We start from the raw sequence: 24,720 nt of genomic DNA, 5'->3' as shown, positions 1-24,720 counted from the left end.
GTGTAGTATAATTTCTATTTGGCCTTAATAATAAAAACCCAGAGTGAGATATCCCAGCAAAAGCTGCAAGATCAGAGAAGCAGATCAGCTAGCCACTACAAAGACTTCTTACCTCTAGGAATCCTCAGACTGAAAGGGCCAACCTTCTGTCTCCACCTTGCCTTATCACTTCCTCTCTCCACCCAGGCATATCACTTCCTATTTCCTCCCAAGTGTTGGGATTATAGGTGTGCATCTCCCAAGTACTGGGATCAAAGGCATAAGATCCGAGTGCTGGGATTAAAGGTGTGTGCCACCACTACCTGGCCTCTAGTGGCTAGTTCCTCACTCTGATCTCCAGGCAAGCTTTATTTGTTGGAGCACAAGCAAAATGTCACAACACTATGTGAAAATGTGGGCATGCTTGTACCAAGGATTGACTGTGGAAGTGAGAAGACAACATCAGGTCTTGAGCATTGCTATGTACTTTGTTTGAAATGGGGTCTCTTTTTTCTTGTTCATCCTTGTGCATACCAGACCCAAGCTTCAAAGAATTCTGTTACCACACCCATCTATAGAAGGAGCATTGGGGAGACAAGCAGAGGCTACATCACAAGATTTGTGTGATTTCTGATCATTAAAACTCAGTTCCTCAAACATGTTTGGACAATTGTTTCCACTGAGTCATCTCTTGAATTCAGCTTTTAGTCGCTTTAAGTGACTTAACTCCATCATATATTGCATAGTTCACTTTCTCTTTACAAATTCTCTGTAAGGCATTTACCTGGAGCCTTCCATCCAGTCTTAGATTCTTTGAATGTATGTTTAAGGCTGGTCTGACCCTTTCTGAACCTTCTCTCCTGACTTGATGCAGTGAATCCATCAGGAAATTGGAAACAATGTAAGTGTGCAAAGGAGACCGAGACATGAAGAGCGAGAGCACAACCAGAGCAGAAACTGAAGATACTGAGATTATGGAGAACACAGCAGAGCAGCACTGAGAATGTTCATGAAGCTTTGTATAGGCAGAAGGCTACTCGTGGAATGTCTCCAATTATCAGTGTTTTTGAGGTTTCAGCCTCAAGGAGACACTATTGAGAAATTTTGGAACCTTAGTTGTAGATGTCAATGGGAGGAGATCTCCCATAGAAGGAGTTAGATAGTTCTCCAGAAAGGGTGATAAGAAAAAAGTCCAAGACTAGCCATGCCTGAGGGACCCTGTGGCTTCCTTTGTTGGTGTGAGTAATTTTCCCAGAACATGCTCTTGTCCTTGCAACCTGCCAGTAAGATGTCTCCTAATGTCATCAGGGGTAAGTATGTGATGTGATGAGTTTGCTAATGAACTTGATTTTATCAGTTCACTATCTGTGTGAACTCAAATATCATGTGTGTCTCAAATATCATTGAGTTGAATGCTGAAAATACAGACTAGTTTGATAATTCTTAGTAAAGCTGTTTGCCATTTGCAGAAGAATGAAGAATATCAAGCTGATCCCATTATCATGCTTTGTATTTGACATTTTCTTCCTTCCCACACACAGTCCCATATAGATCATGGTTTGAGCACATCTGTGGCTGGCTGTCGATGAGAAAATGTGATAACTTCCTGGTACTGAGCTATGAAGACTCGAAAAGGGTAAGCATCATTCTTACAGGCACCGCACAGTTAATAACTAGAAGAAACAGTACTTCAGCCTCTGTTACCTTGTTGAAATAGATGTGGTAATCAAGAAGATTACTGATAGTTGTGAATTCCTTTTGTTTGTATTTTTTTTCTTCTTTACTATGTATATACTTCAATGTATTTTGATCATATTAATTCCTTCCCAAGGTCTTTCCAGATGTTCCACCCCTATTTACTCATCCAACTTTAAGTTTTTCTCAAAAAAAAAAGAAGAAACAAAAACCCAGTACAATAACAATCCCCTCCTTCTCTCATGATCCAGTCTCTTCTGCTGGCCATATTCAGTCTACTATTTATTTTCTGTCTCTGTTCGTCAGCATAGAATCAACCATGTGACTGGTAGCCATCTTTACTAAGGTTAAAAAGAGTATATGGCATGTAACTTTGCCATCATCTTTATTAAAGTGACCCCGTGGTATAAAACAACTAAAGCAATAGCTACAAAACATTTTATTCACACTGAGCCCTCTGCTAATTATTGTATATCTTTTTTTAATTAAGAAAGCAACAGCAGGTCTTCAAAATATTTTGGATTAGGATAAATTTTTGTAAGATGATAAATTCCCAAGGTTGTAAAGATATGTTCAGGTTAACAGAAACTGATTTACAAATTTTTGTCTAACTACTTAGGCCTTTGCTGATTTTTCAACACTGAGCTTCTAGAAAATTTTAGACAAGAAACAAAATGTTTCATAACAGGGCAGTATTTGTTAAACCTTATATTATGAAGTTCTACTCAGATTAACAAAACTCTATTTAGAGATTTATGTCTTTGTTCTGTTGAATACTAGGCTTTAAGAATATGTTAAACGGTAAAACATCTGTAGTGAACTTCTGCCCTCCAGCGTTTTCCCATTGTGCTGTAAGCCTGTATTCAAGACCTCCTCCCTCCTTCAATAAACAGTATTCAGTATTTTTTAAAAAAAATAATATGTTAAATGATGAGAAGCATGTGTTTGTTTGGTAAATAAAAGATGTTTGACGTGTAAGGTTAATAAATTCTTAACATCTACTCAGGCTAGTGGAAACTATCTTTAAATTACTTATCTAGCCTGTTTTCCTTTGCAGCTTGATGTGGGTGCTGGGAACTGAGTTCAGTTCCTCTGCAAGAGCAGTATGTGCTCTTAATCTCTTACCTACTACTCCAACCAATATGTATGTATTTCCTCATTTGTGGAGGTACAGTTGAACACATGTGGAGATCAGAGGACAACTTTTTGGAGTTGCTTATGGGTCCTGTGTACCCCCATCCATGAGCCATGTTGGCAGCCCAACACTCAACATTTCATAATGTGTGAATATAGTAATTCTTTTTTTCAAAATACAATAATAATTTAATGGCATTCAAAAGTCTGTACGGATATCAATTTTCCTTTTTGAAAATTTTTTTTGGCACCGCACATATGCAGTTCCTGTGGTGGCCAGAAGAGGGCAGGAATCCCTGGAGCTGAACTTAACAGTGGCTGTATAGGTGTTGGGTAGTGTACCCAGGTCGTCTAGAAGAGCAGCGAGTGCTCTTAACTTAGTGAACATTTCTAATGCACCACACACTGATACATGCATGTCCCACTCTCAGAGAAGACAGTAAGCCCTTGCCCTCAGAACACCTGGTGCCAGAAATCAAAATATATATATCAACCTGTGGTACTGATCATGTGCCAGTTGCCTGCTAACTATCCCCATGAATGAACAGAGAAACACTTTCTATTAATCTCATTTGGCTTAGGATGTTGACACAGATACATTAATGTATCTAAAACAATGATATGCATATGATTTAACCCTGGACAACTTGACACCCTAATTTGTTACCCATAGACTTGAACTCATATAACCCCAAAGTTCATTTCTCTATGTCCTGTTGCCTGAATCAAATATTGCTTTGACTAAGCATAGAATTATAAACATGTATATCAAACTGAAAATTTTTAAATAGAATGACTTCTAAATGACTTACTGGAGGTATTAGATCTGATACTGGAGGTATTAGTTTTAGACTGAACAACAACATTCTGAGCTCTAACTCATGAAATTATGTACAAATGAAGTACTTCTGGATTTTGTCCTGGGGAGGTACCATGCCCTTTGCAAATTTGGAAAGCAATACCCAGAATTCATGCTTTATAGTAGCTGTTACTCAGAGGTGAGTTTCCAGTTTGGTCATAATGCTTTTACAGTCGACATATCAAATATATTATAACCTTGGATGCAACAAAATAACTGAGTGTCTGGGGTTTGAGCCCCATGCTGGGCACCAAGATGAGACTGGCTGGCTGGTGAGTTGTTTTTCTCTGTGATTAAAGAATGTAAGGGAGGAAAGTTTCCAGGGAAAGTGAAAGCAAGGTTTATTGGCATTGTAAAATATTTTTGGTAGAGAAGGGATCCAATATATGGAGACAATTGACTCTAGAGGGATCCGAGGTTTTTCTTTAAGTACCCCAGCTTCTGGAGACCTCCCTTCTCTATTGGCCCTGAAATATTCATGTACCCACTTTAGCATAGAAATTTGAGTTGGCCATGAGTCAGTCAACTCTCCCATGCATGCTCACAAGCACAGAAAGAGCTGCATACAGTAGAGGTCTTTATCTAGAGGTGTGGTTGTAGAAAGAACTGGTTGGTTGGTTGGGTTAGGGTGGGGCCTAACCATTCTTCATTTGTAGTGTAACAGGAAGAAAAAACATATCAGATGAAGGGAATAGGAAACTTACTGCAGGGGAAGGGGTGGGTGGCTCTCCTCCTTTTCTTCTTTCCTTGGGACTCATGGCCTCACTTGATCACCCAGATGCGTAGATCATTCACTATATGTGTATTTAAAAAAAAACTGTGATTCATTCTCAGGAGGATCCTATTCCTAACTGCCTTGTATTCTGATTTCATCCAACTCTGATAAACGAAGTCCATACAAAGAGATTATAAAGACTACATTTCAACACATATGATCCAATGAGACCTTCATTCTAATGGATGATGAAAACTACCAAATAAGTGTAGAAGAGCAGTACAAGGCATTGCAAGAAGTATTTTATTGTCCCTCAGAGCCGGTCACTGCAGTTGTACTAGGTTGTAAAGGAAAAGGAAAAACTACTTTCTTAAGAAAAGCAATGTTGGACTGGGCATCAGGAAACTTATGGCAGAATAGATTTCTTCATCTCTCTCATCACACTTAAAAATATCAGAGAGTTGAGCTTAGCTCAGCTTATGTTAACTAAGTTGTCTGAGTCTTCAGAGACACTGGAAGATATCTGATCTGATCCAAAGAGAATCTTGTTTATCCTGGAGGGACTTGAATATCTGAAATTTGACTTGGAACTCAGGACAAACTTGTGCAATGACTGGGGGAAGATGCTGCTGACACAAATTGTCTTCAGCAGTTTGCTACAGGAAGTAATGCTCCCAGAATCCTCTCTGCTTCTTGAATTGGGAAACCCAAGTGTACCAAAAAATCTATCCCTTGCTGCGGTATCCAAGGGAGATAGCTATTCATGGATTCACTGACGAGACCACAAAGTTCTATTGTATGTGCTTCTTTGCCAGTAACTAGAAAGGCTTACAAGTCTTTGATTATTTGAAAACAATTCAACAATTACTCACTTTATGCAGAGATCCTTATATATGCTGGGTGTCCTGTAGTATTTTAAAGTGGCAATGGGACAGGAGAGAGGAAATAAACTTAGTTGATGTAACAGATTCGATTATCTACACATGCTTTATAGTGAGCTCATTCAGATCAGTGTATGACAATTGTCCACCTAATCAGAACAGAGCACCATCAAAGACCCTGTGTACCTTGGCTGTAGAGGCAATGTGGAAACAGGTATTTGTGTTCAAGTGTGAGGATCTCAGGAAGAATAAAATATTGGAATCTGAGGAGGCAGTGTGGCTGGGAATGAATTTTCTCTGTACTAAAGGTGACAACTTCATGCTTTACCATTCTATACTACAGTCGTATTTCACTGCCCTGTTCTATTTCCTCAGACAAGAGAGAGGCACAGCTCACTCTGTCATTGGAAGCCTGCCCCAACTTCTAAGAGAAGTTTATGCTCATGACCAAACCATGGCTCCTGACAGGGATATTTGTGTTTGGAATTGCCACTGAAAAAGTCACTGACATACTGAAACCACTTTGGTTTTATACCATCCAAAGAGATAAAACAGGAAATCCTCAAATGCTTTAGTAGTTTGAGTCAAGCAGAGTGTAGTGAGAAACTGATGAATGCCCAGAGTTTGTTTGAGAGTCTACTTGACAACCAGGAAGAAAGCTTTGAAACAGATGTGATGGATCTATTTGAAGAAATAACTGTTGATATTAGTAATGTTGATGCATTGTCAGAGGCTACATATGGTCTGCTGAAATCTCAAAAATTAAAGAAACTTCATCTGCATATACAACACAGTATTTTCAGAAATCTATAACCCAGAAGACTGTGACTTAGAAGAATTTGAATACAACAAAAGGTAAGCACAACTCTGAAGCTTGTCTTCAGTTCTTCCAGTTTTGCCTTAGCGTTCATGCATAATTTTATACATGTGTTTGTGTGCATGCTGTATCCATATGAATTTGTGAACAAGTCAGAGGAAGATGTGGGGTGGCTTTCTTTGTTGTCCTCTGCCTTCAGCCTTTGAGAGAATCTCTCACCACCCTTGAAATTCACCATCTTGACTAGGCTAACTGGCCAGATGAATACCAGGGTCTACCTGTCTCCCTCTTCTAATGTTGGGGCAACAGCCTCAAGCCACCATGCTCAGCTTTTTAGGTCAGTGCTGTGGATCTGAACTCAGGTCCTCACACTTGCACAGCCTACATGCCTACCCACTGATCCCTCTCTCCAGCATGGCATTTCCTAACTTCTTACACCTCTATGCTTGAGTGTTTAGATGGCATAGTCAGGAAGCCTATCTGTTGAGTCTTGGCACTGTCGTTTGGAGCTATGTGGCCCTGGAAAGTTGTGTTTTGAGTTCCTCCATTTATACAAAGAACAAACTTGTGACAAGGCCAGTTGTGAGGTGGAAATGTGAGCAGCTTTGTTGCAGTGTCTGGCTCTTTTCCTTCATCCATAGAGTGTTTAGTGTCCTGGTCACTACACTGGAGAAGATTCTGGGAACTCGTGTCTGGTTTGAGGCTGTGCTCATACTACATTGCTCTAGTTGCCTTGCCTTGCATTGGCTTTAGGCTGCTAGCTCATACTTGATCTTTCAAATGTGTAGCATCTTTGATGATATTATTGGGCGTAGCTTGCTACTCATTCAGGAGTCCCAAATATCTACCCGAATTCACATAGAAATCATGTTTTCTCACTTCAAGAGGAGACCCTAGAGAACAGAAAAGGCTGGGTGTCTTCAACAGTGATATGTACCTATTAACAATGAGTCTCCCAAAGACTCAATCTAGTTCACCTCGTATCAAGCCATGCTTCTTTATTATAATTTTTCTTCAATGTATTCATTCACAATTTCATACCTATAGGTAATGCATTCTGGTTACTCTCACCTTCTACTCTATTCTGTTCCCCTTCCACCCCATCACACTAACTTCTTCTTTATCAGCTCCTTTCTCACATTCACGTCTTTTTGTTGTGTCAGCTGTTGAGTTTAACGAGGGCTATCAGTGTGTGTATGGGTTTGGAACTGTGCATTAGACCCTGGTGGACTGACTTGTGGGTACAAAACTGGAGATGGCTGCTCCTCCCTGAGAATCCACCAGTAGTCATGATGTTAGCAGGGAGGGGCAGAGCTGTGTGAGGCTCTCCCCGGCTTCTGATTGACTGGTAACAGGTCCGATCTTGTACAGGCAGTGGCTCTTATGGGATTAAGACCACAATGGCTACACCATGCCCAGAAGATGGCATTTTGTAGCCCACAGGGCCCTCTCTCTCCTCTCTGTCTCTGTCTCTTGGTGCTCCTTTTCCTTTTTTTAAAGATTTATTTATTTTAAGATTTTTTTTATTTAAGATTTATTTATTTTTATTTAATGCATATAAGTGTTTTGCCTGCATGTATGTCTATGTACCATGTGTGCCTCATTGAGGGGGTTGGGAGTGATCTGCCTATCTTAGGAATATCTCGAATTGAATTTAGGCACCAGAGAATAATGATGTGATATCTCATTGCAGAAAGGCAATAAGATATTGGAGTATGTTGTGAAAAATTTTCCAGGACTTGCAGGTGTTAGATCTGGACAGCTGTAATTTCAAGGAAACTGCCATTAAGCATCTCTGTGACTCGATGTATCCATCTTCTAAGAATCCTCTGACTGTGCTTAAGCTTCAAAGCTTGTCATAAGTTTCATAGGCATCCATCCTTTAAGTAGATAGAAGATATTCTATCTCTTCCTTGAAGAGGTTAATGCATAAATACGAGCAGAAATAAATCCAAAGTAGCAAAAGCAATAGCCAAGAGCCACATACCTGAGGTTTTTCTATGTAGGGATTTGTAAATGTTTATACATCGTGTGTGTGTGTGTGTGTGTGTGTGTGTGTGTGTGTGTGTGTGTGTGTACATACATGTACACAGCCAACAGGAGTTGAATATGTTCTAGAGACTGCAATAAATGTTAAATAAAAATCTAGTTTTTTAGGTTATTTTGATTGTGTCTATGTATGTGTGCATCTGAATTGGGTCCTCTGGAGTGAGAGTTATAATAAATCATGAGCTGCCTGACATGGATAACTAGAATGCCCAAACAAGCATAGTTTGTGAGGCAAAGTGTGGAAGAGGATGTCTACAAGTTGCTTTGCCATGTACCCCCACATCCTGGTATAATTCGCCATTTGTCCTTATTGCACAGGTGTCCCTTCATGACTAACTTTGGAGATGGTACATTATTTCACACTCTTCTTCCACTACCTCACCTGAAATCTGTGAACCTGTATGGCACCAATCTCTCCGATGATGTGGTTAAAAATATGTGCTCTGTGCTGAAATGCCCAGCATGCAGAGTGGAGGAACTACTGTAAGTCAGTTCAATGTCTACACTCAGTAATTTCATTAAAATTACTTTTTTTGCTGTTTTTGTTTTTGTTTTTGGAGACAGGGTTTCTCTGTGTAGCTTTGCGCCTTTCCTAGAACTCACTTGGTAGCCCAGTCTGGCCTCGAACTCACAAAGATCCGCCTGGCTCTGCCTCCCGAGTGCTGGGATTAAAGGCGTGCGCCACCACCGCCCGGCAAAATTACTTTTAAAATCACTTTTAAGGTTTATCTTTGAAAGTTCTGACTTGCATTAGCACATATTACACAGAATGAATTTCATTATGATAGTTTCTTTTTCTCTTTTTTTTTTTTCCTGCCTACCTTTTTAAGTGGGTTCTGGGAACCCAAATTCAGGTTGTCAAACTTGTGAGGCAAGTGCTTTATCCACTGAGACATCTCTTTGACCCTGTATTTTAAATTTCTTTAATTATGAATTTATTTCATATTATTGGGTTGAAGTTTTCAAAGTGCATTGTCCCACTCACTGTCTCCATCTATGAACAGCTGGAGCATGTGAAGGGGATATAGACCTGCAGATCCAAAGCTACAGAATCCCCATGACACAAGGCAACAATGAGATATCCAAGCAGAGTTCCAGTGAGTGTCCAGTATCCAGGGTGTAGCAGAGGCCAGAGACCTGGAATCAGACCAATGACTCATTGCAATGAACACTTACAATTAAAGATATATGGACTAAATGGTAAACTGTGTGACTCACAGGGCCACACTACAGCTTCATGCTGAGAATTTGTTTTATTATTTTGTTTTGTTTGTTCCTTGTTTTTTTTTATTTTATTTTATTTATTTATTTTTTTATTATTATTATTATTTTACAACACCATTCAGTTCAACATAATAGCCACAGAATCCCCTGTTCTCCCCCTCTCGCCCACCCCTCCCCCCAGCCCACCCCCCATTCCCACCTCCTCCATGTCAAGGTCTCCCCCGAGGACCTGGGTTGACCTGGTAGACTCAGTCCAGGCAGGTCCATTCCCCCCTCCCAGACCGAGCCAAGTGTCCCTGCATAAGTCCCAGGATTCAAACAGCCAACTCATGCAATGAGCCCAGGACCTGGCACCAATGCACAGCTGCCTCCCAAACAGATCAAGCCAAATGACTGTCTCACCCATTCAGGGGGCCTGATCCAGTTGGGGGCCCCTCAGCCTTTGGTTCATAGATCCTGTGCTTCCATTCATTTGGTTATTTGTCCCGGTGCTTTATCCAACATTGGCTTCAACAATTCTCGCTCATATAAACCCTCTTCTTACTCACTAATTAGACTCCCAGTGCTCCACCAGGGGCCCAGCCCTGGATGTCTGCCTTCAGATTCCTCAGTCCTTGGATGGGGTTTATGGCACCACTATCTGGGTGTCTGGCCATCCCATCACCAGAGTAGGTCAGTTCCTGCCGTCTCGCGACCATTGCCAGCAGTCTTTTGAGGGGGTATCTTTGTGGATCTCTGTGGGCCTCCCTAGCTCTCTGCTTCCTCCCCTTCTCACCTTCTCATGTGGTCTTCATTTACCATGGACTCCTATTCCTTGTTCTCCCTCTCTTTTCTTGATCCAGCTAGGATCTCCCACTCTCTCCCTCGACTGTCGCCCTTCATTGTTCCCACTCATGACCAGGGAATTCATGTAGATCTCGTCCATTTCTCCGTGTCTTTTTTGGGGGTCCCGTTTTCCAGGTAGCCTCACTGGTGATGTGAGTAGCAGTCTAGTCATCCTTGTTCCACATCTAGCATCTTCCTATGAGTGAGTACATACCATATTTGTCTTTCTGAGTCTGGGTTACTTCACTCAGGATGATTTTTTCTAGATCCATCCATTTGCCTGCAAACCATGTGATGTCATTGTTTTTCTCTGCTGAGTAGTATTCCATTGTGTATATGTGCCACAATTTATTTATCCATTCTTCAGTTGAAGGGCATCTAGGTTGTTTCCAGGTTTTGGCTATTACAAACAATGCTGATATGAACATAGCTGAGCAAGTGCTCTTGTGGTATGATTGAGCATTTCTTGGGTATATGCCCAGGAGTGGTATAGCTGGATCTTGGGGGAGATTGATTCCCAATTTTCTAAGAAAGCGCCATATTGATTTCCAAAGTGGTTGTACAAGCTTGCATTCCCACCAGCAGTGGAGGAGAGTTCCCCGAGTTCCACATCCTCTCCAGCATAAAGTGTCTTCAGTGTTTTTGATCTTAGCCACTCTGACAGGCGTAAGGTGGTATCTCAGAGTTGTCTTGATTTGCATTTCCCTGATGATTAGGGAAGTTGAGCAATTCCTTAAATGTCTTTCAGCCATTTGGGATTCCTCTGTTGAGAATTCTCTGTTTAGTTCTAAAGCCCATTTCTCAATTGGACTGTTGGTCCTTTTGATGTCTAATTTCTTGAGTTCCTTATATATTCTGGATATCAGTCCTCTGTCAGATGTGGGGTTGGTGAAGATCTTTTCCCATTCTGTAGGCTGTCGTTTTGCCTTGTTGACCGTATCCTTTGCTCTACAAAAGCTTCTCAGTTTCAAGAGGTCCCATTGATTGATTGTTTGTCTCAGTGTCTGCGCTACTGGTGTTATATTTAGGAAGTGATCTCCTATGCCAATGCGTTCAAGACTATTTCCTACTTTCTCTTCTAGCAGGTTCAGAGTAGCTGGATTTATGTTGAGGTCTTTGATCCACTTGGACTTAAGTTTTGTGCACGGTGACAGATATGGATCTATTTGCAGCCTTCTACACGCTGATATCCAGTTATGCCAGCACCATTTGTTGAAGATGCTTTCTTTTTTCCATTGTACACTTTTGGCTTCTTTGTCAAAAATTATATGTCCATAGGTGTGTGGGTTAATGTCAGGGTCTTCAATTCGATTCGATTGGTCCACATGTCGGTTTTTATGCCAATACCAGGCTGTTTTTATTACTGTAGCTCTATAGTAGAGCTTGAAGTCGGGGATTGTGATGCCTCCAGAAGTTGTTTTATTGTACAGGTTTCTTTTAGCTATCCTGGGTTTTTTGTTTTTCCATATGAAGTTGAGTATTGTTCTTTCCAGATCTGTGAAGAATTGTGTTGGTATTTTGATGGGGATTGCATTGAATCTGTAAATTGCTTTTGGTAAGATTGCCATTTTTACTATGTTAACCCTGCCTATCCATGAGCATGGGAGATCTTTCCATTTTCTGAGATCTTCAATTTCTTTTTTCAGGGACTTAAAGTTCTTGTCATATAGGTCCTTCACTTGCTTGGTTAGTGTTACCCCAAGGTATTTTATGTCATTTTTGGCTATTGTAAAGGGTGATGTATCTCTAATTGCCTTCTCAGCTTCTTTGTCCATTGTATATAGGAGGGCTACTGATTTTTTTGAGTTGATCTTGTATCCTGCTATGTTGCTGAAGGTGTTTATAAGCTTTATCAATTCCTGGGTGGAATCTTTGGGGTCACTCAAGTATACTATCATGTCTGCAAATAGGGAAAGCATGACTTCTTCCTTTCCAATTTGAATCCCCTTAATCTCCTTATGTTGTCTTATTGCTCTGGCTAGAACTTCAAGTACTATATTGAATAAGTATGGGGAGAGTGGACAGCCTTGTCTCGTTCCTGATTTTAGTGGAATTGCTTTGAGTTTCTCTCCATTTAATTTGATGTTGGCTGTTGGTTTGCTATATATTGCCTTTATTAAGTTTAGGTATGTTCCCTGTATTCCTGATCGCTCCAAGACTTTTATCATGAAGGGGTGTTGGATTTTGTCAAATGCCTTTTCTGCATCTAGTGAGATGATCATGTGGTTTTTTTCTTTGAGTTTGTTTATATGGTGTATTACATTGATGGACTTTCGTATGTTGAACCACCCTTGCATCCCTGGGATGAAGCCTACTTGATCATGGTGGATAATTGTTCTGATGTGTTCTTGGAGTCTCTTTGCCATTATTTTATTGAGTATTTTTGCATCAATGTTCATGAGGGAGATCGGTCTGTAGTTCTCTTTCTTTGTTGCATCCTTGTTTGGTTTAGGAATCAGGGTAATTGTAGCCTCATAGAAGGAGTTTGGTAATGTTCCTTCTGTTTCTATTATGTGGAACAATTTAGAGAGTATTGGTATTAACTCTTCTTTGAAGATCTGGTAGAATTCTGTGCTGAAACCATCTGGTCCTGGGCTTTTTTTGGATGGGAGACCTTTAATGACTGTTTCTATTTCCTTAGGGGTTATTGGACTATTTAAATAGTTTATCTGGTCTTGATTAAACTTAGGTATGTGGTATCTATCCAGAAAAATGTCCATTTCTTTTAGGTTTTCCAGTTTTGTGGAGTAGAGGTTTTTGAAATATGACCTTATAATTCTCTGGATTTCCTCAATGTCTGTTGTTATGTCCCCCTTTTCATTTCTGATTTTGTTGATTTGGATTCTCTCTCTCTGTCTTTTGGTTAGTTTGGATAAGGGCTTGTCTATCTTGTTGATTTTCTCAAAGAACCAACTCTTTGTTTCATTAATTTTTTGTATTATTCTCTTAGTTTCTAATTTATTAATTTCACCTCTCACTTTGATAATTTCCTGGCGTCTATTCTTCCTGGGAGACTTTGCTTCGTCTTGTTCTAGAGCTTTCAGATGTGCTGTTAATTCACTAGTGTGCGATTTCTCCAACTTCTTTATGTGGGCATTTAGTGCTATGAATTTCCCTCTTAACACTGCTTTCATAGTGTCCCATAAGTTTGGGTATGTGGTGTCTTCATTTTCATTGATCTCTAGGAAGTCTTTAATTTCTTTCTTTATTTCTTCCTTAACCCATTGGTGATTCAGTTGAGCATTATTCAGTTTCCATGAGATTGTAGGTTTTCTGTAGTTTTTGTTGTTGTTGAAATCTAGCTTTAAACCATGGTGATCTGATAGAACACAGGAGGTTATTCTGATTGTTTTGTATCTGTTGAGATTTGCTTTGTGGCCAAGTATGTGGTCGATTTTAGAGAAAGTTCCATGGGGTGCTGAGAAGAAAGTATATTCTTTCTTGTTAGGATGGAATGTTCTGTAGATATCTATTAGGTCCAATTGGGTCATGACATCGGTTAAGTCCTTTATTTCTCTGTTAAGTTTCGATTTGGGAGATCTGTCCAGTGGTGAAAGTGGGGTGTTGAGATCTCCCACTATTAATGTGTGGGGTTTTATATGTGGTTTAAGCTTTAGTAATGTTTCTTTTACATATGTGGGTGCCCTTGTGTTTGGGGCATATATGTTCAGAATTGAAACTTCATCTTGGTCGATCTTTCCTTTGACGAGGATGTAATGTCCTTCTTGATCTCTTTTGATTGATTTTAGTTTGAAGTCTATTTTGTTGGATATCAGGATGGCTACCCCTGCTTGTTTCTTAAGACCATTTGATTGAAAAGTCTTTTCCCAGCCTTTTATTCTTAGGTAGTGTCTATCTTTGAATTTGAGATGTGTTTCTTGTATGCAATAGAAAGATGGGTCCTGCTTTCGTATCCATTCTGTAAGTCTATGTCTTTTTATAGGTGAATTAAGTCCGTTGATATTAAGGGATATTAATGACCAGTGATTCTTCATCCCTGTTATTTTTGGTGGTAGTGTGTGTGTACTTCTCTTCTTTGGGGTTTACTGTCGTGGCTTTATCTATTGCCTGTGTTTTCAAGTGTGTATCTGACTTCCCTCGGTTGGAATTTTCCTTGTAGTGCTTTCTGTAGGGCTGGGTTTGTGGATAGGTATTGTTTAAATCTGGCTTTGTCTTCGAATGTCTTGTTCCTTCCGTCTCTGATGATTGAAAGTTTTGCTGGGTATATTAGTCTGGGCTGACATCCATGGTCTCTTAGTGTCTGCATTACATCTGTCCAGGTCCTTCTGGCTTTCAAAGTCTCCATTGAGAAATCGGGTGTTATTCTGATGGGTTTACCTTTATAGGTCACTTAGCTTTTTTCCTTTGCTGCTCTTAATATTCTTTCTTTATTCTGTACATTTAGCTGTTTAATTATTATGTGGCGAGGGGACTTTTTTGGGGGGTCTAGTCTGTTTAGTGTTCTATAGGCTTCTTGTATCTTCATAGGCATTTCCTTCTTTAAGTTGGGAAAGTTTTCTTCTATAATTTTGTTGAATATATTTTCTGTGCCTTTGAGTTGGTATTCTTCACCTTCTTCTATCCCTATAATTCGTAGGTTTGGTCTTTTTATGGTGTCCCAGATTTCTTGGACATTTTGGTTCATGACTTTGTTGGCTTTAGTGTTTCCTTTGACTGATGGAACTATTTCTTCTACTGTATCTTCAATGCCAGAAATCCTCTCTTCCATCTCTTGCATTCTGTTGGTTATACTTGTATCCGAAGTTCCTGATCTTTTACTCAGGTTTTCTATTTCCAGCATTCCCTCTGTTTGTGTCTTTTTTATTTTTTCAATTTCCCTTTTCAGTTCTTGGACTGTTTCCTTTGTTTGTTTCATTGCTTTTTCATGATTTTCTTTCAGTGCTTTATTGTTTTCTTCCAGGACTTTAATGTTTTCTTCCAGGACTTTATTGTTTTCTTGGAGGGCTTTATTGTTTTCTTCTAATTTGTTTGCCCTTTCCTCTAGTTGTTTACAGCGTTCTTCCAATTTTCTTGTCTTTTCCTCTACACAAGCCTGTACCTTCTTCATGAAGTTACTCATAAGGCTACTTTCTTCTGCTTCTTCCAATTTTTGATGTTCAGGTCTAGATGTTGGAGGCGAGCTAGGTTCTGGTGATGCTGTATTGCTCTTCATTTTGCTGTATGTACTTCTGCCTTGACGTCTGCCCATCTCCTTGTGGTTCCTTCTTGGTCTTATCAGTGTACTTGTTTCACAAAGAGCTGACAGACTCAGGAAGACTCTCTCTCTTGTCCAAAAGGGAGTTCTCTTGTCCAACTCTTTGGTCCAGAAGGGAAGTCAGGGGCAAGCTCTGGTCCAGAATGTCAGTCGGGGACAGGCTGGGAGCTGGGGGCCAGTCTCTAAGTCTCAGCAAGTGGCTGGGGTCTTGGGCAGATGGGCGTGGGAGCAGGGTGCGGAGATTGCAGGGGCTTCCGAGGGGGCTGGAAAAGGGGATCCCTCCCGGTGGGGCTAGAAGGGGAGCTGTCTGGTGGCCAGAACCTGGTGCCAAGTTGGGCAGGTCGTCCCGGAGTGGCTGGTGCCCAGGGATGGGGTCCGGGCTGGACCCAGGCACTTACCTCTGGTCCAGAAGGGAAGTCGGGGGCAGGCTGGGAGCAGGGGGCCGGTCTCTAAGTCTCAGGAAGTGGCTGGGGTCTCGGGCAGATGGGCGTGGGGGCAGGGCGCGGAGACTGCAGGGGCTGTCGGGGGGCTTGGAAAAGGGGATTCCTTCCGGTGGGGCTAGAAGGGGAGCTGCCCGGTGGCCAGAACCCGGCGCCAAGCTGTGCAGGCCTCCCCGGAGTGGCTGGTGCCCAGGGATGGGGTCCGGGCTGGACCCGGGTACTCACCTCTGCTCCAGAAGGGAAGTCCAGGGCAGGCTGGGAGCTGGGGGCCGGTCTCTAAGTCTCAGGAAGTGGCTGGGGTCTCGGGCAGATGGGCGTGGGGGCAGGGTGCGGAGACTGCAGGGGCTGTCGGGGGGCTTGGAAAAGGGGATCCCTCCCGGTGGGGCTAGAAGGGGAGCTGCCCGGTGGCCAGAACCCGGCGCCAAGCTGTGCAGGCCTCCCCGGAGTGGCTGGTGCCCAGGGATGGGGTCCGGGCTGGACCTGGGTACTCACCTCTGGTCCAGAAGGGAAGTCGGGGGCAGGCTGGGCTCTTTTTCTCTTTATAAAAGTGTGTGTATGTGTGTGTGTGTGTGTGTGTGTGTGTGTGTGTGTGTGTGTGTGTGTGCGCGCCCGTGTGCCTATATGTAGGTACCTTCAGAAGCCAGAGAGGGCTGTGAATTACCTGATGTGGGTTCCTACTCCAGTCCTCTGTTGAAGCAGCAAGTGCTCTTACCTGCTGATCTGCTCTCCACCTCCCCCATGACACCATTTCGCCCATGTTTATAGTGTACTTCGATCACATTCACTTGTGTGCTGTTGGTTCCCACTCCCTTCGGAAAATTTTCCCCTTGCATTTTGATGACTTCCTTTGTTTTCTGATGGCTTGAACACCAACATAATAGCATATCTGGATTGTATTACACTCATTACTTGGTGTGGGGGGCAGGGCACCTGTGGAGATCAGAGGTCAGCAGGCAGAGGCACCTTGTGAAAACTACCAGAAGAGAAACAACCCGTAAGCAAAACTTCCACGTGGCCTTTGACAGGAGGCTAAGAAGAAAATAGGAGGCAGCCCTGCAACTGCAGGGCAATGTGGAAACGGCGTGAGAATGAGTTGAAGTCAACAGGGTACTGATGCTCTTAAGCTACATGATAGCTCAGAGTGAGTTTATCACCATTGGTGCTGTGGTATGGCGGCTCATGCTGAGAAACTTGCATTGCAGTCTTTTCCTCTGGCTGTGCACAGGAATTACAAACCTTTGTCATTTCGTGAGAGCTTGGTGATGGTGGCAGAATCACTTCTTCTGATATTTGGACTGTTGCCTTGATTCCTGACACAAAGCTTCCCACCTCTTGGCGTTCTCCAGATGATAGGATCAACTCGCATTCTAATGAATGGTCTTTGGTGGGCAACTGCATAGTGACCAGTCCCCAGAAGAACCAAGCTGGAACCATGTTCTGTAGCTTGTCATTCTCATCCCCCATCCTCAGTAAGAATGATAGTTTGGAGTTAGCCTATCATATTTACATAATAAAGACTCCATTAAAAAAAAACCCAAAAAGTTTGGAACATTTTATCCTACTTTGTATTAACTGTCACCTTGAGAAAAAGAACAACATCTTCATTTAGTGATTGTCTTTATCAGATTGGGCATGTCTGTCAGGGATTATCCTGATGGTTAATTAATATAAGAGGGTACAGTCTGCTATGAAGGGGTATGGTTCCCTGGGTGGGTGGTTCTGGTCTTTATAGGAAGTCTAGCTAACTAAGCAAGAAACAGCTCCTTCATGATTCTTGCATCCGGGTTCCTGCTCTGACTTCCTCAATGATGGACTGTGAGCTGGAAGTATAAGCCAAACTGTTTCTTCTCTAACCAGCTTTGGTCAGGGTGTTTTATCACAGTGATGGGATGAAAGGAGAACCAGGGGTCTTCTAGTTTGGCAAATATATCCATATGGAGCACTCTACATCCATAAGGCAATTTGCACGTACTTGGGATCCTTCTAGATCTTATTTCATGCTTGTGATCTGTTTCTATTATCTTCCATCATATCTTTTGAATATACTAAACTGACAAGGGAGATAGCAAAACCCATAAGTTTTATGATCTCCTCTGTAAGTTAAACACAAGGAGCAGGTTTTAATAATGTCAGAAGCACAGGTCTAACACAATGGGCTTTCTAACTGTTAACTGAAATCTGAAGGGGAGGGTCACTGTGATGGACTCAAGAAGTGTGTGTGTGTGTGTGTGTGTGTGTGTGTGTGTGTGTGTGTGTGTGTTACAGTGATATTGGTAATCAGACATACTGGGTTACAGACCATATTTTAGTGATGGGGTCTATCTCTGCATTAAAGGGCAGGACTTCTACCCACTACATTCCAGGAACACCCTATCTCTCTGTTGGTTCTTGTGGCAACCCATAACCTTACCAGCATTTCCAAATGGATCCCAGAGAGTAAAAGTTACCCATAGCTGAAAACCACTGGGTTGGTCTTATTCCCAATCAGTAGAACTCTGTAATTCACAATGATAGTCACAGAATTATACTTACGAATTAAATAAGCCTATGATGTAGGTGTGGACTGATATGTACAGTATTAGAATCTGGGTCATTTGTTTGAACAATAGGTAGTCTTACATAGATCACCTGAAGATGTTATTCCTAACCTGTGACGTGTACCTCACATGTAGGTTAGGGAAATGTGACATCTCAAGTGAGGCTTGTGGCATGATTGCTACTTTTCTAACCTACTGCAAGGTGAAACATCTCTCGTTGGTTGAAAAGCCCTTGAAGAACAAATGAGTGATGTTACTGTGTGAATCCTGAAGCATCCAAGCTGTGTCCTGGAGACACTGATGTGAGTTGGTCTGGGAGAGCATGCCCTGGAGATATTGCAGAACCCTGAACATGGATGCAGCCATCAAAAAAGTGGTCAAATACCCACTAAGGAATGCATGAGGACAAGAGATGTGTCACTAGACTCAGTCACTTGTCCATGCCTCAGTTGCCAAATCAGTAAGTGGAGCAAATGCAAACAGACACACCATGAGACCAACTTTAGACAAGGCAATACTAGCTCTGAAATTCCTTATATATAATTTTTAGCTTAATGAATATGAATATTATGGGGGTAAGTGATGCCCCTGGAAAGAGATTGGATACCAGGCAAGAGGAGAATATGAGGAAGAAAAAATTCCTTTCAAAGGCAGAGCTTCCTCCATCTTACCTAAGTCACTGTAAACTATCTCCTGTCCTGAGGTTGAGGTTGGTTGCTCATGGTAGCAGAATACCAGACTAATATTGGGATCTAATTGCTAGCAATCAACGGAGTTTACTTAATGATCAAGGAATTTATTTGGGGATTAACTCACAACCATAGGAGATTTATCATAGGGTCTAGGAGAGCTGAGCTATGTCCCACACTGAATGGCTTGGTCCAAGACTTCAGCATCCAAACCACGATGTAGCCAAGAGACAGATGCATATACGCATCCTAGATTTTACAAGTTCCCCAGTGGCGATGCCCCAGGGGCATGTTCCTCAAGGTCATAGGCAGGTGTAACAACTACAGCTGCCTCACTAGGGTCAGTGCTTCAGGGCATGGATCAAACAGCTACCCACCACAGAATATTGTCCCATGGAAGCCATAGTAAATAACTTTATTGTTCCATCAATCAAAGGCCTTGGGATGGGGAATTACTCAAAGATACCTGGGTTCATAGAAGAGAAAGATTATACAAACACAAAATAAGTTGTGTCCTCTCTGACCATGAATTCATGCAGTAGAATGTACCCATGCAGCTTACAGACATGAATATGAATATGAAATGTAAGAACAGTGAATATGGACCATTATGGAGACATCTATTTATGGAAGAAAACTAGTGCAGATTAAGTAGCTCTTTCATGAACTGCTTATGACTAGACCAGAAATGTTCCATATTCCATTTAAATTTCCTTTGGAATGATTGCATATCATGAGTCTTGGTAATGGTTCCTAATTCCAAACATGAAATTTATTTGCATGATATATAAAATATGTGCACATGCCTTGGAGACAATTTTATGTAATACTTTCAGTGCCATTGTGTTTCGATCTGGGCTGGATACATGAGAGCACTTGTGGAATTTTCAAACTGTGTACCATGTGAATGCATGAGCAGCAGAAGCCAGAAGAGGTCAATAACCCCCTGGAACTATGGTTACAGGAGACTTGTGAGTACCATGTAGGTGTTATGTGGATGCTTAGAACTGAACCCCGTGTCCTCTGCAAGATCAGCAAGTGATCTTAAATGCTGCACCATGTCTCCAGTCCTGATGTGAAACTTGTAAAAGAAAAGGAGAAAGATGCACTACAAAAAGTTGAAAGATATTTCAGGAGAGGTAGGAAAAAATAACATTTGAAGACAAAATTATTTAGTTATTTAATTACTAGTTATTATAGAGTAGCTTGAATTAAATTACACATGGTGACTAGTAATTATAAAGAACTGCATTAAGCATGAGTTATTTCAAATAATATCTAGTCTTTAAAACACTAGCCTTTAACTCACACAAATAACAGGATGAGGAAAAATATTTAAAAGAAAATTGCAGGACTGGGCTGGGTAGTAGCTAGGTTGGTAAAACCCTTGCCACTCTAGCCTGATGCCCTGAGTTTGATCCCCAGAGCTCATGTGAAAAATCCAGGCATGGTGACACACTGCAGAAGTGGAGACAGCAGGACCCCTAGGGCTCACTGGACAACCAGCCATGTCTAATAAATAAGTTCCAGAAAGTGAGAGACCCTGTCTCAAAGGAGGTGGGTGGTGTTCCAGAGTGTGACACCTAAACTTGCGCTCTGACCTGTACATCTACATACACCTGCACAGAGACATATACATACTCATGGACAACAAAAAAAAATTTTAAATGTAATGGAAGATATTTCACGAGGGCAGGATTCTGCAACATGGTGAATTTCTGATATAGGTGGAAGAATTAGTTGATTGTTTTGCAAGTAAGTTGACAAATCAGTCAATTTTGGAAACATTTGTGGTGATCTACAACCTCAGGTTTTCAAAACTTTTGTTTGAAAATGTTTCCATCATGTGTGTATACCCACACACATATGGAGGACAGAAGAAAACTTGTGGAAGTTGGTTATTTCCTTCCATCATGTGAGATTGAACTAGGGTCCTCAGGCTTGGTGTCAAGGGCCTTTACCTGCATGTGGAGCCATCTCACCAGCCCATTTCAAAATTTCTTCATGCAACTTGGAGATTCAGTATAGGGAGAACATGACAGTCTTTGCAGAGGCATGTGATGCTGTGACAATGAGTGAGCTGCTGATGTGTGACCCTCTTTGCAGGTTGTAGGGTTGCTGTCTCAGCTTCAATGCCTGTGGCCATCTCTCCAAAGCCCTGTTGTGCAAAAAATACCTCTCTCTTCTTGACCTGGGGTCAAACATCCTGGAAGATACTGGATTGAACTTTCTGTGTGAAGCTTTGAAGGACCTAAAGTGCACCCTTCAGGAGTTATGGTAGGGCTGTGTTCTCATCCATTATGGGGAATGTGGTTTTGGATGTTGGTGTTGAGGAGTAAGTAGGAGGGTAGAATTGTGTGAATGTCAGTGTCTCCACAGAGTCTGTGGTGAAGCCGACCACTCATGACCCATCTGTGGCTCAGCATTCACATTCACTTGCTCTCAGCATTTTTGACCAGTTGTGAATCTGCATTAACCACTACCTATGGCGGAAAAAAAAGGGGGGGGGCTTCTTTGACCAAGGCTGTGAGTACAAATCTATGGGTATAAATGTAAACATTTAGATGGCAATTTCACAACATGTCCATTTAAAGGAACCACAGGAACCACAGTAGCTTTCCCCGTTGAGTCTGTGGTCTCCTTCGCCATGGGATTTTGACAATGTTTACAGCAGTGGACATTAAATCTCCCCTGTGGAACAGGCATCATAATCCAATAAAAAAAATTATTGGCTAGTCCTATAACTACCAGGCCTGTGTTATACCACTGGGCACAACTTGGTTGGCATTTTCATGTGTTCTGGAGACACCATCACCCAGCTCAGGTGATTACAAACACTGCCTCACACATACATTACCCATAAATGTTCACTCCCAGTCTAGAGTCAAAAATGGTTCTGAAATTGATGTATGGAATTATAAATCCAGGTTATGTTTCCTAACATTTCAATTGCATTTGAGAACTTATTCCATATGTGCAGGTTGATTATGTGAGGGCCTGTGAAGATGTTTTGAACATTCTGTGAGAAAAATGGCTCATGCCTCTGCCCTGTTGACTTAGGTCCTTTACTGGGGTTATAAAGAGTAATGTGCAGGCAAGGATGAGATGTTGAGAAGGGCTGGGGTGTGGACACAGGGGTAAATCATGGTGAGAAGGCTGTGGTTGGGGCAGTATTGACTGAAGGGGAGGTTGGACAGGCAGGGGTTGAAGTGGGCAGCAGATCTAAAAGAGCCTGGCAGAGCTCTGTATTAACTCTTTTTTTATTTTAAATATTTTTATTTTATAATTATTTTAATTTTACATATCAGACACGGATTTCCCTGCCTCTTTCATCCCATCCCCCAGCCTTTTCCCCAATCCACCCCCCCCCCATTCCCACCTCCTCCAAGGCAAGGTCTCCCATGGGGAGTCAGCCCAGCCTGGTAGAATCAGTTGAGGCAGGTCCATTCCCCTCCTCCCTAAACCAAGGCTGAGCAAAGTGTCTCAGCATAGGCCCTAGGTTCCAAAAAGCCAGCTCATGCACCTAGGACAGGTCCCGGTTCCACTGCTTGGGAGCCTCCTAAACAGTTTAAGCTAATCAACTGTTTCACTTATCCAGAGGGCCTGGTCCAGTTCTATGGGGGCTCCTCAGCTATTGGTTCACAGGCCATGTGTTTCTGCTAGTTTGGCTATTTGTCCCTGTGCTTTTTCCAGTCATGGTCTCCATATCTTTCTCATATAATCCCTCCTCTCTCATGCTGATTGGACTCCTGGAGCTCTACCTGGGGCTTGGCTGTAAATCTCTGCATCTGATTCCATTAGTTACTGGATGAGAGTTCTATCATGAGAGTTAGGGTGTTCAGCCATCTGATCACCAGAGTAGGTCAGCTCAGGGACTCTCTCGACCATTGCCAGTAGTCTATAGTGGAAGTATCTTTGTGGATTTCTGGGGACCTCTCTAGCAATCTGCTTCTTCCTATTCCCCTGGGGTCTTCATTTATCATGATATCTCTTTCCCTGTTCTCCCACTCTGTTCTGGATCCAGCTGAGACCTCCCGATCCCCTAAGCTCTCTTTCCCCTGGCCCTTGCCCTCCATTACCTCCCCACCCCCAATTTGCCAGAAGCTGCAAACAACCTAGATGCCCTTCAACTGAAGAATGGTTAAATAAAATGTGGTACATATACACAATGGAGTACTACTCAGCAGTGAAAAACAATGACAACATGAGGTTTGCAGGCAGATGGATGGAACTAGAAAATACCATCCTGAGTGAGGTAACCCAGACTCAGAAAGACAAACATGGTATGTACTCACTCATAAGTGGATACTAGATCTAAAGCAAAGGATAACCAGATTGTATTAACTCTTTATAGTTAAATGTGACATGACTTATGGTAATGGACATCAGGCAAGAAAAAAGCAGGCAGAGAAGGTGGAGAAAATTGAGGCAACCAGCTGTACCCTATCAGAGAGACCTGTGTTCTGCTCTCAATTTGTGAAATTCAAGGGGAACTAATGCCCAAAAATCTAAGGGAAATTTTTCAAGAAAAAAATTAACCATGTAGTGTGTTGACTGCTTAAGACATTATTTTTTAAAGGGAGGGGTGGTCCCTTACTTCCAAAGTCCAGGAAACACTGAGGAAGAAGGGATAGAAACATCGTAAGAGTTTGGCAGGACTGCTGCACACCAGCCTCTTCTAGACTTGAGAAGGCAGGTACACTCATGACCAGAGAGGAGCAGCGGCTGTCTGCACAAGACCTGCCCAAGCTCAAGCCAGTCAACCCTCCAGCACAGACTCATGACCGCGCCCCTAGCTGAGGAGATAGGGACATTTGTGGCTTCAAGGGGAGGGAGGGTCAGTTTTCTTCAGGGATGTGGGCCCTGTAGGTTGCATATTCTCCAGAGCATGCACCTACATCCACACGCTTGTGGGCATCCCGACTTAGACTCAGTGAGCTATTGGAGAAGAAAAGGACTTAAAGTTTGGAAAGGAATGTGGAGGAGAATGGGGAAAGGATATGATCAAAATACATTCTCTCTATATATGAAATTATCGAAGAATAAACCAATAGATTTTTAAATATAAGTGTAAAGATAATGAGTGTTTAGTCATTTTTATTTTTTTAGATAATCTTAGTGATAATGGCATGGGTGGAACAGGCAGTGAGAACAGATGAGCATCAGATATGTTCATGGGTGAGCTAAGATGTAGGATAAGCTTTAAGTATCTCATAGAAGTGAGTAGGGACACAAAAGGGAGAGGCTTAAGATTATGAGATTTGTGACAATGACATTATACTAGTATTTACAAGTTTGAGAAAAGCCAACACTGTATTAAGTTATAATGTATGAATAAGGAATAATAAGCATCATGATTAGGCATTTAAACAATGAATGGCTGAAAACAGTCATTTTTATTTCAATGTTTTTTAACTTTAATCTTAACATCTTGCTAGATTCTTTATATAGACATCTATATTACATATCTATATATATGATAGGGTCCCTACTCTCTGGGAGAGAATCACACCTTCTCTTGAAACTTGGGACATTCTTCTTTCATTCCTAGGGAAGGGTGACAGGGAGGTCAGCATAGAGGTAAAGGAAGGCAAGTGATTGTCAACAAAACTTGGGATGCTGACATGGCTCAGTGGGTGAAGGCACTTGCTGTCCAGCCTG

The 24,720-nt window shown here is 41.8% G+C and overlaps 1 protein-coding gene and 1 pseudogene across 1 annotated transcript in view; both read left to right on the top strand.

The window, feature by feature from the left end:
- Positions 1–24,720, top strand: part of LOC143273128 (3-beta-hydroxysteroid sulfotransferase-like) — a 291,023-nt gene that overhangs the window by 103,307 nt on the left and 162,996 nt on the right. The window lies entirely within an intron of this gene.
- On the top strand, positions 1,697–21,649 carry LOC143269532 (NACHT, LRR and PYD domains-containing protein 9B-like; annotated as a pseudogene).

This window comes from Peromyscus maniculatus, chromosome 1, assembly GCF_049852395.1.
Source record: "Peromyscus maniculatus bairdii isolate BWxNUB_F1_BW_parent chromosome 1, HU_Pman_BW_mat_3.1, whole genome shotgun sequence".
NCBI classification, from domain to species: Eukaryota; Metazoa; Chordata; class Mammalia; order Rodentia; family Cricetidae; genus Peromyscus; species Peromyscus maniculatus.
The sequence above is the reverse complement of the archived record's forward strand: the minus strand, read 5'-3'. Positions and strand labels throughout refer to the sequence as shown.